Here is a 14,990-nt window from a genome sequence, read left to right on the forward strand (position 1 = left end):
GAAGTGACTGATGATATAGCCATCTTTTCCATGTTTCTATAGGCCATTTTTATATCTTCTTTGGAGAAATGTCCGTTCAAGTCCTTTGCACATTTTAAATTCAGTTGTTTATCTTTTTGTGACCAAGTATAGGTGATGGCTGGGCTTCGTTGGATAAGTTATCCTATCACCTAGTTGTTGAAAGCTTCCCTGCAGCAAATACTCTATAATGGGCATTAACACAAAATACAAAGTTCTACCTAATTTATGCCCGCTCCCATAGGTTCATTAAAATGTCTCTTTCCAGAATCCTTTGTCTCTGATCTTCAACCTTGCTTCCTCTTTATTTCTAACCAAACAGATATATCACTGACCAGTGACTATGTGTCTATGAATTATAAACTCTGTTCACTTCTCCACCCACTGATTGTATCCATGGTATATTTGGGGATATTTGATCACTGGAGAGATTTCCATCACTGCTTTTCTATGAAGCCATCTCTGTAGCACACCAATAATCAATTGTTTGCTTGCACCAACATAGTGAGCTGTCTCATCTATGAGCTAGGCTCAAGAAGTACTGAGATTTTGTAGCAGCAATAATACTTGAACAATATAGAATCAGTAATTAATATAAGAACTGCAGAGTTGAATTTTTTGTCTATTTTCTTGAAAGCCTTGATAAAAAAGAGAATTGCAGGCTCAGGTGAGTCAATCAACAACTCAGAACACACATGAAATTCAGAAGGCCATTGTATTTATTGTCTATGCTGCTATAACATATTAGCACAATTCAATAACAGGAATCCATTCTCTTATATTTCTGGGTTTCAAAGACTTTGGTAGGATTGTGTCCTTTTGGAGATTCTGAGAGAGAATCCATTTCATACTTTTCCCTTAGCTTATGGTGTCTACAAGCAATTCCTGTGGCTTATAGATGCATCACTCCAATCTCTGCCTACATCTTCACATGACCTTCCCCTCAAGTGTATTTAGGATTTTTTTCTGTCTCTTATAAATATATTTATAATTAGCTTTAAGGACAACCCTAGAGATTTCACTGAGATCTTTAACTTAATTACATCTTCAAAGACTATTTCCATACTAGGACACATTCATGGATATCAAAGTTTAGGACTTGGACATATCTTTTGCAGTTACTATTTCTATTTTACTCACTACAGCCACTATTCAGTAGTTAAAAGAGGCCATCATCTCTTACAGTCATAGGCTTACTGCTAAAAATTAAATCTAGGACTTAATTGTAAGGATAGAAAAGATACAAAGGAGACTGAATATGTGACTTGGCAGGTCTCCTATCAAGCATCAACAACCTCAGATATGCGGATGATACTACAATGGCAGAAAGGAAAGAGGCATTAAAGAACCTCTTGATGAGGGTAAAGGAGGGGAGCGAAAAAGCCAGCTTAAAACTAAATATTAAAAAAAACTAAGATTGACACCCAACCCCATTATTTCATGGCAAACAGAAGGGGAAAATGTAGAAGCAATGACAGATTCCCTCTTCTTGGGCTCTAAAATCACTGCGGATGGTGACTGCAGCCATGAAATCAGAAGACGATTGCTTCTTGGCAGGAAAGCTCTGACAAACCTAGACAGTATGTTGAAAAACAGAGACATCATTCTGCCAACAAACGTCTGTATATTCAAGGCTATGATCTTCCCATTGGTGACATACAGCTGTGAGAGCTGGACTGTAAAGAAGGCAGAGTGCCAAAGTATTGATGCCTTCGAACTGTGGTACTGGAGAAGACTTTTGAGAGACCCTTGGACAGTGAGGAGATCAAACCAGTCAATCTTAAAGGAAATTAACCCTGAATATTCATTGGAAGGACTGATGCTGAAGTTGAAGTTCCAGTATTTTGGTCACCTGATGTGAAGAGCTGACTCATTGGAAAAGTCCTTGATGTTGGGAAAGATTGAGGGCAGAAGAAGAGGGCATCAGAGGATCAGATGGCTGGATGACACCACCGATGCAATGGATATGATCTCGGGCAAACTTAGGGAGAGGGTGAGGAACAGGGAGGCCTGGTGTGCTGCAGTCTATGGGGTTGCAGAGAGCCGGACATGATTGGGCAACTGAATAACAACAGGTCTCCTATGCTCAAATCGGCCCTGATAAGGATAGAATAAAACCCTGATACCTGTAATGTGAATTTTTCAGTGGGTGCATTTGAGAAAAGGACTAAACTAAATCAAAAGGACATCAATCATATTGGATTAAAGACCATCCTGATGGTCTCTTTTAAACTCGTTACAACCCTATCTTCAAGTAAGGTCACATTCTGAGGTACTAGGGGCTAGGATTTCAACATCTAAATTTTGAGGGGCCATAAGAAGGAAATGGCAACCCACTCCAGTATTCTTGCCTGGGAAATCCAATGGACAGCAGAGCCTGGCAGAGGGTCCATGGGGGTCACAAAGAGTCCAACACGACTTAGTGACTAAACAACAGCAATTTAACCCATAACACAGAGATAATTTTTACCACTCATAGTCCTAAGTACAGACAAAAGTCCTTGCTACTATCCTGGCTAATTGTAGGATTCCTTTATCATAACTTCCTACAGGTGTCTCATGTGGGCTCCAAGGGAGAATCTATTCCATGCTTCTCTCCTAGCCCCTGGTGGCTGCCAGCAAAGATTCTCTGCCTTATCCCAACCAGAAACAGCTTCCTCTGTGTGGATCCTAAAACACATTCACAAGCATATAAAAGTGCCCCTTTCTTTTAAACTCAAGAGTGTATTTTAGACCTTTTTATTATATTTATCGTCCATTTCTACTATGTTTGTACATATGGGGAAGGATTCTCCCATTAGCTCAGAGCACCCTGTACTTGAAGCTGACATTTCATTGATTCATTTTATAAATACATATTTAGAGTCTGATATATATACCACACGGAGAAGGCAATGGCACCCCACTACAGTACTCTTGCCTGGAAAATCCCATGGACGGAGGAGCCTGGTGGGCTGCAGTCCATGAGGTCGCTGAGAGTTGGACACGACTCAGTGACTTCACTTTCACTTTTCACTTTCATGCATTGGAGAAGAAAATGGCAACCCACTCCAGTGTTCTTGCCTGGAGAATTCCAGGGATGGCAGAGCCTGGTGGGCTGCCGTCTATGGGGTCGCACAGAGTTGGACACGACTGAAGCGACTTAGCAGCAGCAGCAGCATATATACCACATAACATGCTAGATATCAGTGAGATAAAAGGGAATGTTTCAAAGCCCCTCTCTCAATTTGCTCAGATCCTAGTATAAAAATTAAAACATTAGCCATATAACACTGGCTTAATTTTAACCAGTTAGCATCTTGCTTGGTTTCATTATTCTATTTTTTTTGTGAGACAGAGTCTTGTGTTCTATCACAACTTCCAAGCACTCCTCTCTGAACTATAAATATGCTAACACACAATTTATATATATATAATTCTTTTTTTTCCAGTTTGAAATCTTTTATTTTTTTTCTTTATTATTATTACTATTATTATTTTACTTTACAATATTGTATTGGTTTTGCCATACATCAACATGCATCCGCCATGGGTTACACATGTTCCCCATCCTGAACCCCCCTCCCACCTCCCTCCCCCTACCATCCCTCTGGGTCATCCCAGTCAAGCCCCAAGCTTCTTGTATCCTGCATCGAACCTGGACTGGCAATTCGTTTCTTATATGATATTATACATGTTTTAATGTCATTCTCCCAAATCATCCCCCCTCCCTCTCCCACAGAGTCCAAAAGACTGTTCTATACATCTGTGTCTCTTTTGCTGTCTCACATACAGGGTTGTCATTACCATCTTTCTAAATTCCATATATATGCATTAGTGTACTGTATTTGTGTTTTTCTTTCTGGCTTACTTCACTCTGTATAATAGGCTCCAGTTTCATCCACCTCATTAGAACTGATTCAAATGTATTATTTTTAATGGCTGAGTTATACTCCATTGTGTATATGTACCATGCAATTCTTAATCACAAAACTTGAGTATGTTCTTTAGGCCATGGAGTCTGAAATTACAGCCCTGACCACATCAATTAATATAACCAACTTCTGTTATCTAGTTACTTACCTTGATTGCCTCCTTTGCCTTGAGAGAATAATTTTGCTTCTTTTCCTCTGATTTAAACCACTATTTTAATACCACATTGTAATTTGGATTCATGACTGTCTGATTGCCTTTAACTCTGGAAATGTTTTAGGTCCAGCCATCTGCACAATGGGTCTAATAAACATTTTGGTGAAACATCATAATATGGAAAAATCAGAACGAAGGAATTTGATTTGGATGTAAATTAGGATCTTGAATCAACAGACTTACTGTAGATTTTCTGGTTTAGTATTTAAGTGTCTATTTTGGTTGAAACAATTCTGACTAAATCAGATGTTCTTTTCCTTTTTAATTTTCATTATAGGGTTAAATGTCTTTTATATTAAAGCAGAATGTTTCAAAGTATTAAAGGGCACAGACTTTTATTCCAGTGAGGCACTTCTTAAAAGTGACTATATCAAGTCTTAATTTCTCTCTGCCCTAGAATACAAGCAAAACTTGTTTCTGTATGTATCATATAAAATGATACTAATTCATATTAAAGCATTATTATTCATATCTTAAAGTGAACCATAATAGTTTTTTTTTTCCAATTCTTAAATTCTTACAAGGAAAAGTGAAGAAAATCAGTTTAGAAAAATAACAGACTGTCTTATTTCTATCTTCTAGGAAAAAAAAGAAAAAAAAAGAAACTATCATACAAGATGCAGGTATTAATATTCATCCTTAGGTCATATCCTTGCTTTATTTAGTCTGTAAAGTCTTTCTAGAAAAAAATATATGCCCTTTTCAAGTTAAAAAAATATATATATATGAGCTACCTAACTGCCTACTACTTAAAATTGCCAAAATATTCTTCTAGGAGTTTAGAGGGGCATTTCTCCAACATAATTATACCAATTTTGATATTTGAATATTTCATCCAGCTACTAAGATACTGCCTTGATCCTAAACCATGCCTGTCTAGAACATCAGCACAGATGAATGAATGAAAAGTGGGTTTATTTTAATGATTTTGATAAATGCCTTCAGTTGATCATGAAGGCTAAATCGGTTTCAACAAATTTCAGGGGAATAATCCACATACCACATAGCTAAGAAGAGCCATGCAACTTTAACCAATATTAACAGGGATCCTCCAGAGAATTCTGTGGGGGAAAAGAAATTTAGTCCAGTATATGTTGTTTGCATTTCTAGCTTATAAAATCTTAGGCAAATCAAAGTAGGAAGTTAGCTCCTACATACATCAAGGGAAAGACTGAGGAAACTGTGATCAAGGCAGAACCATCTGTGGCAATTTAATCATGATTTCAAGACTTTTACCAAAAATACACTTAATAAGAAATTAAGAGGTAAAAGGAATACAATTTAAAAGTAATTTGAATACTGAAGAAATTACCTGTGTATATAGATACAAAAAATGGTCTCAGTGTTAGGAGCATCTAGATCTTAACTCTTAGAATCATTGTAATTTTTGTATTTAATGCCCATCCTTTACTTTCTGTCATTTCCTGATTTTGGCATGAGGCCAACAAAATCTATACCCCTGGGATTACTCTATGCCTTTGTTTGTTGGGAAAGACTCTGGGTAACTCATTTTATTCTGGTATAATGCTTAATATTGCTCCATTTACTTTCAGAAGTGTTCTGGCTTGAATGATAAATTATACACTCACTCTAAGAATGAAAGAAACTTCAATAGTTACATGTAGTATAAAGTTATCTGTGGGGCCTAATTTATTTTCTTCTGTCTCTAAGCACTCTAAAGTCTCAGCAATTGAAATATCTAGTTGTCAATTATTACTGTGCATTTCTGTCTCACTTAGTATTAATTAAAGCAAAATCAGATTAAAATACTCAAATATTTCTTCCAAGCTTTTATCTTGACTTATGTGATGTTCAATTTAGAAGAGCATTATGACCAATAAGAGAGTAGTTTCTAAGTGGTTGTTCCATTTATTGAATCACTCAAGGAGAAATAAGCTACTTTGCAAAGACTTCAATATAGTATTTTCTTCAAAGAAACATTTCCCATCAGACTGATGTAAATGTTGTTATTCTTATGACTTGTGTCAGTCATGTTCTTTTAAAAGAAATGCCATTCATGTAATTGTAAAAAATAATAATGATACAGTTAATGGCATATGAATTTCACAGGTATTAGCTAATCTAAAAGAAGACTTTCTTTCATATCTTTTAGAATGATTTGCCTGGTATCATATAGAGTTGGGGCCAGGTAGATACCATGATTGTGCTGAGTTAGTATCAAGCACCTACAGTGGGAGTCTAGCTGAAAGACATGGCAAAGATGAAGAGTGATTTAGTAAGTACATAGATTCTTAAGACAGTTCTGAAATTATAATTCAGGAAGAGAACAGGGTGCCTGAAACTGCAGAGGTCATAGGGCCTGAGAATAGAATATGGAGTGAAGGGTAGCTTGACCAATTCCGCAGAATTTTATCCTTCTTGCATAGGTTTTTTACCTGGGCCTTTTTTGCAGGAATGGTGGTTTTATCACAGGGCCTCTTGAAAACACCTACTCTCTGTAATCTGCCATGTAGTCACATTGAATAACATCTAAAATTACCCTATTCCTAGTCTGAATAGAGATGTTAGAAGTTGCTAGAATCATTTTATAAGAAATACAACAAATTTTTATCCTCCAAGCTTTAGAAATTGCCTTTTTTTTTTTTTTTTTTAATCTTCCCAGAAGACCAACTGCTTCTTGGACAATATGGATCTCTGTTTTGATTGAGGAAATTTTCAGTGTAATTCTCCATAAGAAAGCCTAATTTATATTAAAGAGTGCCTTAAAACTGCTTGTTTGTAAGAAATGGTTTTAGGAAGCAATATTTTTACTCAGTTCTAAATAAAACAATTTATAGCTGTTATATCTTGTTTTATACACATAGGTGTTTAACACCCTTCTTTGAAAAGCACAGAATTATAATGTTCATATCCAAATTTTTAAAATCTGCCTATTTAATGCAGATATTTATTTCATTTTTTCAGGAGAAATGTGTGGATTGGGGCTGTAAAATGTAGTGTCAACATTTGTAAGGAAAATCAGTGAACTTCCTGACACTAGAATGCAATAATCTCAATTTTGCCATATGTCACTGACAGGAGGTAGGCTCAACTAGAACCTTAGCCTCATTCCATTAGGGAAGTGAGTATGCCAAGTATGCCAATATACAACAGTAGGTACAATTCATGATTTGTTTTGTTTCCTGTTATCTTTTCTTTAAAAAGATAAACCAAAATAAATATGCATAGCTTCTGAGAGATGAAATATACAGTTATTACAGTATGAAGCCCAGAGGGGAATAATCTTGTCCAAATGGAATAGATTTTCAACAGATACAAGTAAGCTCTCAAAGTCTAAGGAACAAACTGACCACAATTTCTTCATACCAATGCCTATTAAATTATTTTTTAATCTTAGAAAAGTCAAACCAGGCATTGTCAACAAATCCATCCAAATATGCCACAACTTCCAGCTGGATGACTAAAAAAAGCAATGAACAAAGTATGAACAACTACTTTGTAAGGATTGAAAGATGATAAAAGTTTAGGATTATCTGGAGGTTAATGTTCAAAGTGTTACAAAGGCCATAGACCTACACTGGAACAGCAATGGATTTCCAGTCTTGGTTTCTCTTATTTTTATCCAGAAATAACATTTCTATGTAGAAATACTTTTATGTGTTTTAGTTTGGGTAGGAATTGGACCTTTGATTTAGATTTTAAAAGTATACATCATGAGAAACGCTGGACTGGAAGAAACACAAGCTGGAATCAAGATTGCTGGGAGAAATATCAATAACCTCAGATATGCAGATGACACCACCCTTATGGCAGAAAGTGAAGAGGAACTAAAAAGCCTCTTGATGAAACTGAAAGTGGAGAGAGAGTGAAAAAGTTGGCTTAAAGCTCAACATTCAGAAAACGAAGATCATGGCATCCGGTCCCATCACTTCATGGGAAATAGATGGGGAAACAGTGCAAACAGTGTCAGACTTTATTTTTCTGGGCTCCAAAATCACTGCAGATGATGACTGCAGCCATGAAATTAAAAGATGCTTACTCCTTGGAAGGAAAGTTATGACCAACCTAGATAGCATATTCAAAAGCAGAGACATTACTTTGCCAACAAAGGTTCGTCTAGTCAAGGCTATGGTTTTTCCTGTGGTCATGTATGGATGTGAGAGTTGGACTGTGAAGAAGGCTGAATGCTGAAGAACTGATGCTTTTGAACTTTGGTGTTGGAGGAGACTCTTGAGAGTCCCTTGGACTGCAAGGAGATCCAACCAGTCCATTCTGAAGGAGATCAGCCCTGGGATTTCTTTGGAAGGAATGATGCTAAAGCTGAAACTCCAGTACTGTGGCCACCTCATGCGAAGAGTTGACTCATTGGAAAAGACTCTGATGCTGGGAGGGATTGGGAGCAAGAGGAGACGGGGACGACAGAGGATGAGATGGCTGGATGGCATCACTGACTCGATGGACATGAGTCTGAGTGAACTCTGGGAGTTGGTGATGGACAGGGAGGCCTGGCCTGCTGCGATTCATGGGGTCGCAAAGAGTCAGACACAACTGAGTGACTGATCTGATCTGATCTAATTCTATAATAAGAGATCAGTGCTTGAAAGACCCTGAGAAAAGATATAGTGTAGGAGTCTATATGAGAACATATGATGGTTAATTTTATGTGTCAACTTTGCTAGGCTATGGTTGTTTAGTCAAATGCTAGTCTAAATGTCATCATCAAAGTATTCTGTAGATGTGCTAAATATACACAATCAGTTGACTTTAGGTAACATACATTGCCCTCAATACTGTGGGAGAGTATCATCCAATCAGTTGAACACTTAAGAGTAAAAACTGAAGTTTCCTGGAGACTAGAAGTTCTTTTACTCAAGTCTGTAACACAGAAATTCTGCCTGAGTTTCCAACTGGTATCCTGCCCTAAGGATTTCAGGCTCAAGACTACAACATCAATTCTCATCTGAACTTGCAGCCTGCTGGCTTACCCTACAGGTATCAGACTTTCTAGGCCCACAATCACACGAGGCAGTCTTTAAACATCCACAAGCATTCCATTGGGTCTGTTTCTCTGGAAAGCACTGCACAATACAGAGCAAATACTTTTATTTTGTATCACATAGCTCTAAAATGATTTTTAGTTAGAATGACTTTGTGTGTGTGTTAGTCACTCGGTCATATCCCTCTTTTCCAGGCTCCACTGTCCATGGGATTTTCCAGGCAAGATTACTGGAGTGGGTTTCCATTCTTTCTCCAAGAGATCTAACCCAGGGATCTAACCCAAGTCTTCTGAATTGCAGGTGGATGCTTTACCATCTGAGCCACAAGGGAAGCCCAGAATGCCTTTAGGCAAATCATAAATCCTCTAGTTCCCCTAGGTACTCATCATTCCTTGTTGTCTTACACTTAGTTTTGCCCTTGAAAATATCTGACTATGAGATTCCTCTCCTAAGCTACCCCCTTAGGTTTTAGATGAAGAAGCTGAAACTCACAGTTTCAAAAGATCTTATCCAGATACTTAAGCATTTTAAAGAGCTAAGACTAAGGCTCCGATACCCTGCTTCTAGAACACCATACTTCCCATGACCCATTTCTGACTCCCAGTCCCTTCCGTTTGTGGTCCTGTCATGAGCTTATCTTCAGCTTAGTTCCCAGCAGTCATCCAAAAATAAGCAACCCCAAAGTCAACCCTGTTGAACCTTCTCTGATAAGGCACTTACTTCAGGCCTACTAGTGCTTGCTTCTGCATTTCTTCTCCAGCCAACATAGGTAAAAACTTTGAGGATGGCCTGCATAAGAGAAGCAGAGGACTTTTTTCTCATTGAAGATGAGGGAACTATCACAGGGGAGGGTGGAATAAGTCAAGCTCCTCCAGAATCTGAAGAGCCACACACAAAGTTTCAGAGAACCATAGGAAGACCAGAGTCTCAGTTGATTTGAAATTTAGTTGAAGACCCACCAAAATCTTGACCCCTTTTCAAGAAAGTTTAATAATAAAGTTTTTTCTTTTTTTAAGTCTTGTTTTAAGATGGGCTCAACTTTATGCCATTCCATTTTAAGAATACACAAGGAAGTTTTATTATGAGCTTTCAGAGCATTTTACTTGCTGTGTGCAGAATAAAATTAAGGTTAAATGTACATTTGAAATCGTGTCTAACCCTCTTGTCAGAAGGAGGACCTTATTTAGAGAAGATAAGTGAATTGCCCATAATATACAGAAAACCAAGACTGGAATCCAAGTGTCTTGCTCATATCCCTGTGTGTGTGTGTGTTTTCATCATACTGCAGATGTTTAATGTTCTGAGACTCATTAAAGCAGCACCAAATAGGCAATTTTTCTTTCTAGATTGTTTGGGTGACTCTGTCAAAATACCTTAGGATTATGCTTTCAAAGGTAACCCTCCTTTTATTTTTTTAATTTGCATTAATTTTCTGTTTTTATTTTTTTTTTAAATACCTTTGATCTAAGTGCTTAACTCCACTCACACAGTTACATACATTCTCATGCTGATAAACAAAAAGGAAAACATGCAGAAGAAAATTATTCCCTTTCTTGAAGGTGCACTGTCCTCTTTTCTTCTTGGATTGATGCTATCTGACATGAACATTGCAATTCACTGCATCATGCAGAAAATGTAAAAGGACAGCATTTCTGAAAAGCAAACCATAGCTTTTAGAAATATAACTAAAATGAAAAGCAGCATGCAGCTGTGTCTTCTGGTCAGGCACATGGAAAATGTTTCCTATTTGGCAGCATTTATCCAGAGGCCAAAAGAGTTCACAACCACACATTTTGCTATTCATATAACTGTGGTTCTTTCTCTTGTTGTTCCTCACTTTATTATCTCCTTCCCAGACTCTGGTCATCTTTACAAACTACCTATTCTGCCATTCCACCCCACTAGCTTTCAGATGAAAACAAATAACACATCACTTGAACCCTCCTTGCCATCTGTTCTATCTCCCATTCCCCTCAAGTTTTACTAAATCAGGAGAATGCTACGGATAGTGTATATGGATTTTTCCAAAGACTATGACACATTCTCACATTATCTTTGTGCATAAGATGGACCAAAATGTGGGATTTGGTTTTAGGATACTGAAGTTGATTCAGAGCTGGTGAAAAAAAAAATACTAAAAGTGTACCAATTAAATGAGCAAATATCAACTTATAGAAAGCTCTCTAGTGAAACACCACAGGAACCTATCCTTCATCCTGCTCTGATTTCTATATTTAGGGATGGTCTCCCCAGTCTATGAATACTATGAGGCCAAACATTTCATATTCTCCATCTTCGTGTTTGGCATAAATTAGATAGTCAATAAATGTTTAAGAATCAATGACCATGATGAGCACATAAATAATATTAAGACCAAATTCATGGAAGAAAGAAAACAGAAAGCGATCTCAACACATTATTGATGGTCTGGTTAACAAGCCAGATCTAATGAGTACTTGGTTCCAGATACACCATAAATTCATCAAATATAACAAAGAGTAAGTCTAATTTAAGAGCAGACTGGGATTCAGTTCAGTTCAGTTGCTCAGTCACATCCAACCCTTTGCAACTCCATGGAGAGCAGCATGCCAGGCCTCCTTGTCCATCACCAACTCCCAGAGTTTACTCAAACTTATGTCCATTGAGTCAGTGATGCCATCCAACCGTCTCATCCTCTGTTGTCCCCTTCTCCTCCCACCTTCAATCTTTCCCAGCATCAGGGTATTTTCAAATGAGTCAGTTCTTCGCATCAGGTGGCCAAAGTATTAGTTTCAGCTTCAGCATCAGTCCTTCCAATGAACACCCAGGACTGATCTCCTTTAGGATGGACTGGTTGAATCTCCTTGCAGTCCAAGGGACTCTCAAGAGTCTTCTCCAGCACAGTTCAAAAGCATCAATTCTTTGGCACTCAGCTTTGTTTATAGTCCAACTCTCACATACATACATGACTACTGGAAAAACCATAGCCTTGACTAGATGGGCCTTTGTTGGCCAAGTAATGTCTCTGCTTTTTAATAATCTATGTTGGTCATAACTTTTCTTCCAAGGAGCAAGCATTTTTTTTTTTTTAATTTCATGGCTGCAGTCAGCATCAGCTGTGACTTTGGAGCTCAAAGAAATAAAGTATGTCACTGTTTCCATTGTTTCCCCATCTGTTTGTCATGAAGTGATGGGACCAGGTGCCATGATCTTCGTTTTCTGAACGTTGAGCTTTAAGCCAACTTTTTCACTCTCTTCTTTCACTTTCCTCAAGAGACTCTTTAGTTCTTCTTTGCTTTCTGCCATAAGGGTTGTGTCATCTGCACATCTGAGGTTATTTCTCCTGGCAATCTTGATTCCAGCTTGTGCTTCATCCACTCTGCATATAAGTTAAATAAGCAGGGTGACGATATACAGCCTTGACGTACTCCTTTCCCAATTTGGAACCAGTCTTTTGTTCCACATCCAGATCTAATGGTTGCTTCTTGCCCTCCATACAGATTTCTTAGGAAGCTGGTAAGGTGGTCTGGTATTCCCATCTCTTTAACAATTTTCCAGTTTGTTGTGATCCACACAGTCAAAGGCTTTGGTATAGTCAATAAAGCAAAAGTAGATGTTTTCCTGGAACTCTCTCACTTTTTCGATAATCCAATCAATGTTGGCAATTTGATCTCTGGTTCCTCTCCCTTTTCTAAATCCAGCTTGAACATCTGGAAGTTCATGGTTACGTACTGTTGAAGACTTAGTTTAACATATAATTTTTAAAAAAAGACTCTAGAGACATCAAAAAGATGGCAGATTAAGAGATACCAGCCTTCATTTTCAACAACAGCAACAAAAACAAATGGCTATCCATAAAGGAAATAGTCATGGGAGAGCTCAAATGTCCAGTGAAGAACCTACAGAAACACAGTGGAGCAAAAAATGGAGAATAACTGCATGGAAAGGATTGCTGGAGACATCAGTTTAGCTAAGACATTTGGGAACAGCTGGGAACAAAGAAGGCCATGGTTATCAGTATCAGCCACATAATGGGTGCTATTACATTCCCCAGTTGCCTGCTCTGTGAAGTACCTCAGCATCATTTGCTACTGAAGACCTCAATAACAGCTGCAGATTCCTTACAGCTTTCAAAGTAGAGGACCCCATAATGTTCATTGGCATGAATCCCAGCAGACTGCTCTGAAGAGGACACTGGCAAATTTAACCACTGAGTTATCCAACAGCCATTTCCACCATGGACTATCCCTGGTGCACTGCCTAACCCCACAGAAGGAAATATTGATGTACCATACTGGGACAAGGATTGCTACCCTCAACCCTTCACAGGTTCCAGACCCCACAGCTACAGCTGCTTCATGTGAATCTGCCCTCCAGACTTGGGCCCTGATCTCACTCCAAGTATCCACATTTCACACACTTGAGCCACCACTGCTATGAACTGGCTAGCACTCCAAATTCCATAGTTACTATCTCACCACGTACACCTGCACTAGAGACCCCAGCTCCATCACTGTCCATGGGTGCTCATGTATCAGACACCAGTGCCACCACCACTGTGAGGGCATCTGCTAGCCAGTCTTAACACCCAGAGACTATAAATGCCTACATTAACTAAAAAGGAAGATATCAAATAAGCAATCTAACTTTATACAAGCAGCTAGAAAGAGAGGAATAAACTAGGCCCAAATTAGCAGTCAATCCTAAAGGAAATCAACCCTGAATATTCATTGGAAGGATTGATGCTAAAGCTGAAGCTCTAATACTTTGACCACCTGGTGCGAAGAGCCATCTCATTGGAAAAGACCTTGATGCTGGGAAAGACTGAAGGCAAAAGAAAAGAGGGTGGCAGAGGATGAGATGTTACATAGCATCACCGACTCTACAGACATGAACTTGAGCAAACTCTGGGAGACCGTGGAGGACAGGGAAGCCTGGTGTGCTGCAGTCCATGGGGTTGCAAAGAGTTGGACATGACTTAGCAACTGAACAACAGCAACAAAGTTAACAGAAGAAAGGGGGAAAATGTTAACAGACAGAAATAGACAAACAATAAAAAAGATCAACAAATTGAGTTGGTATTTTGAAAAGATAAAGAAAATTGACAAACTTCTGTGCAGGCTAAGAAAGAGAGCTGACGTAAATAAATGGTATCAGAAATACAAAAGGAGACATTAAAGCCTATACCATAGAATATAAAGGATCGTGAAAGACTACTATGAACAATTATCTGCAAACAAATTGGATCATCTAGAAGTAAATGTTACTTTATACCTCTTATAAGGTCTTTACTCAAAAAGACAAAAGATAACAAGTGTGGGTGAGGATATGAAGAAATTATACCCTGTTATAAGAATATAAAATGGTGATACCACTATGGAAAATAGCATGGCAGTTCCTCAAAAAATAAAGAATAGAACTACTATATGACCCAGCAATCCCACTTTGAGGCATAGATCCAAAAGAATTGAAATTAGGATCTCAAAGAGATATTCAGACTTGCATGTCATTGCAGCATTATTTACAATAGCCAAGATATGGAAACAATCTATGTGTTCATCTATGGATGAATGGATAAAAATGTGGTAAACACAATGGAATATTATTCAGTCTTTAAAAAAAGAAAACCCTTCCATATGTGACAACATGGGTGAATCTTGAGGACATTATGCTACCTGAAATAATCCAGTTACTGATGAACAGGTATTGTGTGACTCCATGTACATTAGATATCTAAAATGATCAAGCTCATAGAAAGAGAAAATAGAAAAGTGGTTGCTAGGTACAAGAAGGAGGGAGAAATTGTTGTTCAGTGAGTATAAAATTTCAGTTACACAAAATGAGTGAGTTCTAAAGATCTACTGTGCCTATAGTACTGCACACCATACAATATTTTGCCTACAGTTA

Source organism: Bos indicus x Bos taurus, chromosome X (genome assembly GCF_003369695.1).
Source record: "Bos indicus x Bos taurus breed Angus x Brahman F1 hybrid chromosome X, Bos_hybrid_MaternalHap_v2.0, whole genome shotgun sequence".
Lineage (NCBI taxonomy): Eukaryota > Metazoa > Chordata > Mammalia > Artiodactyla > Bovidae > Bos > Bos indicus x Bos taurus.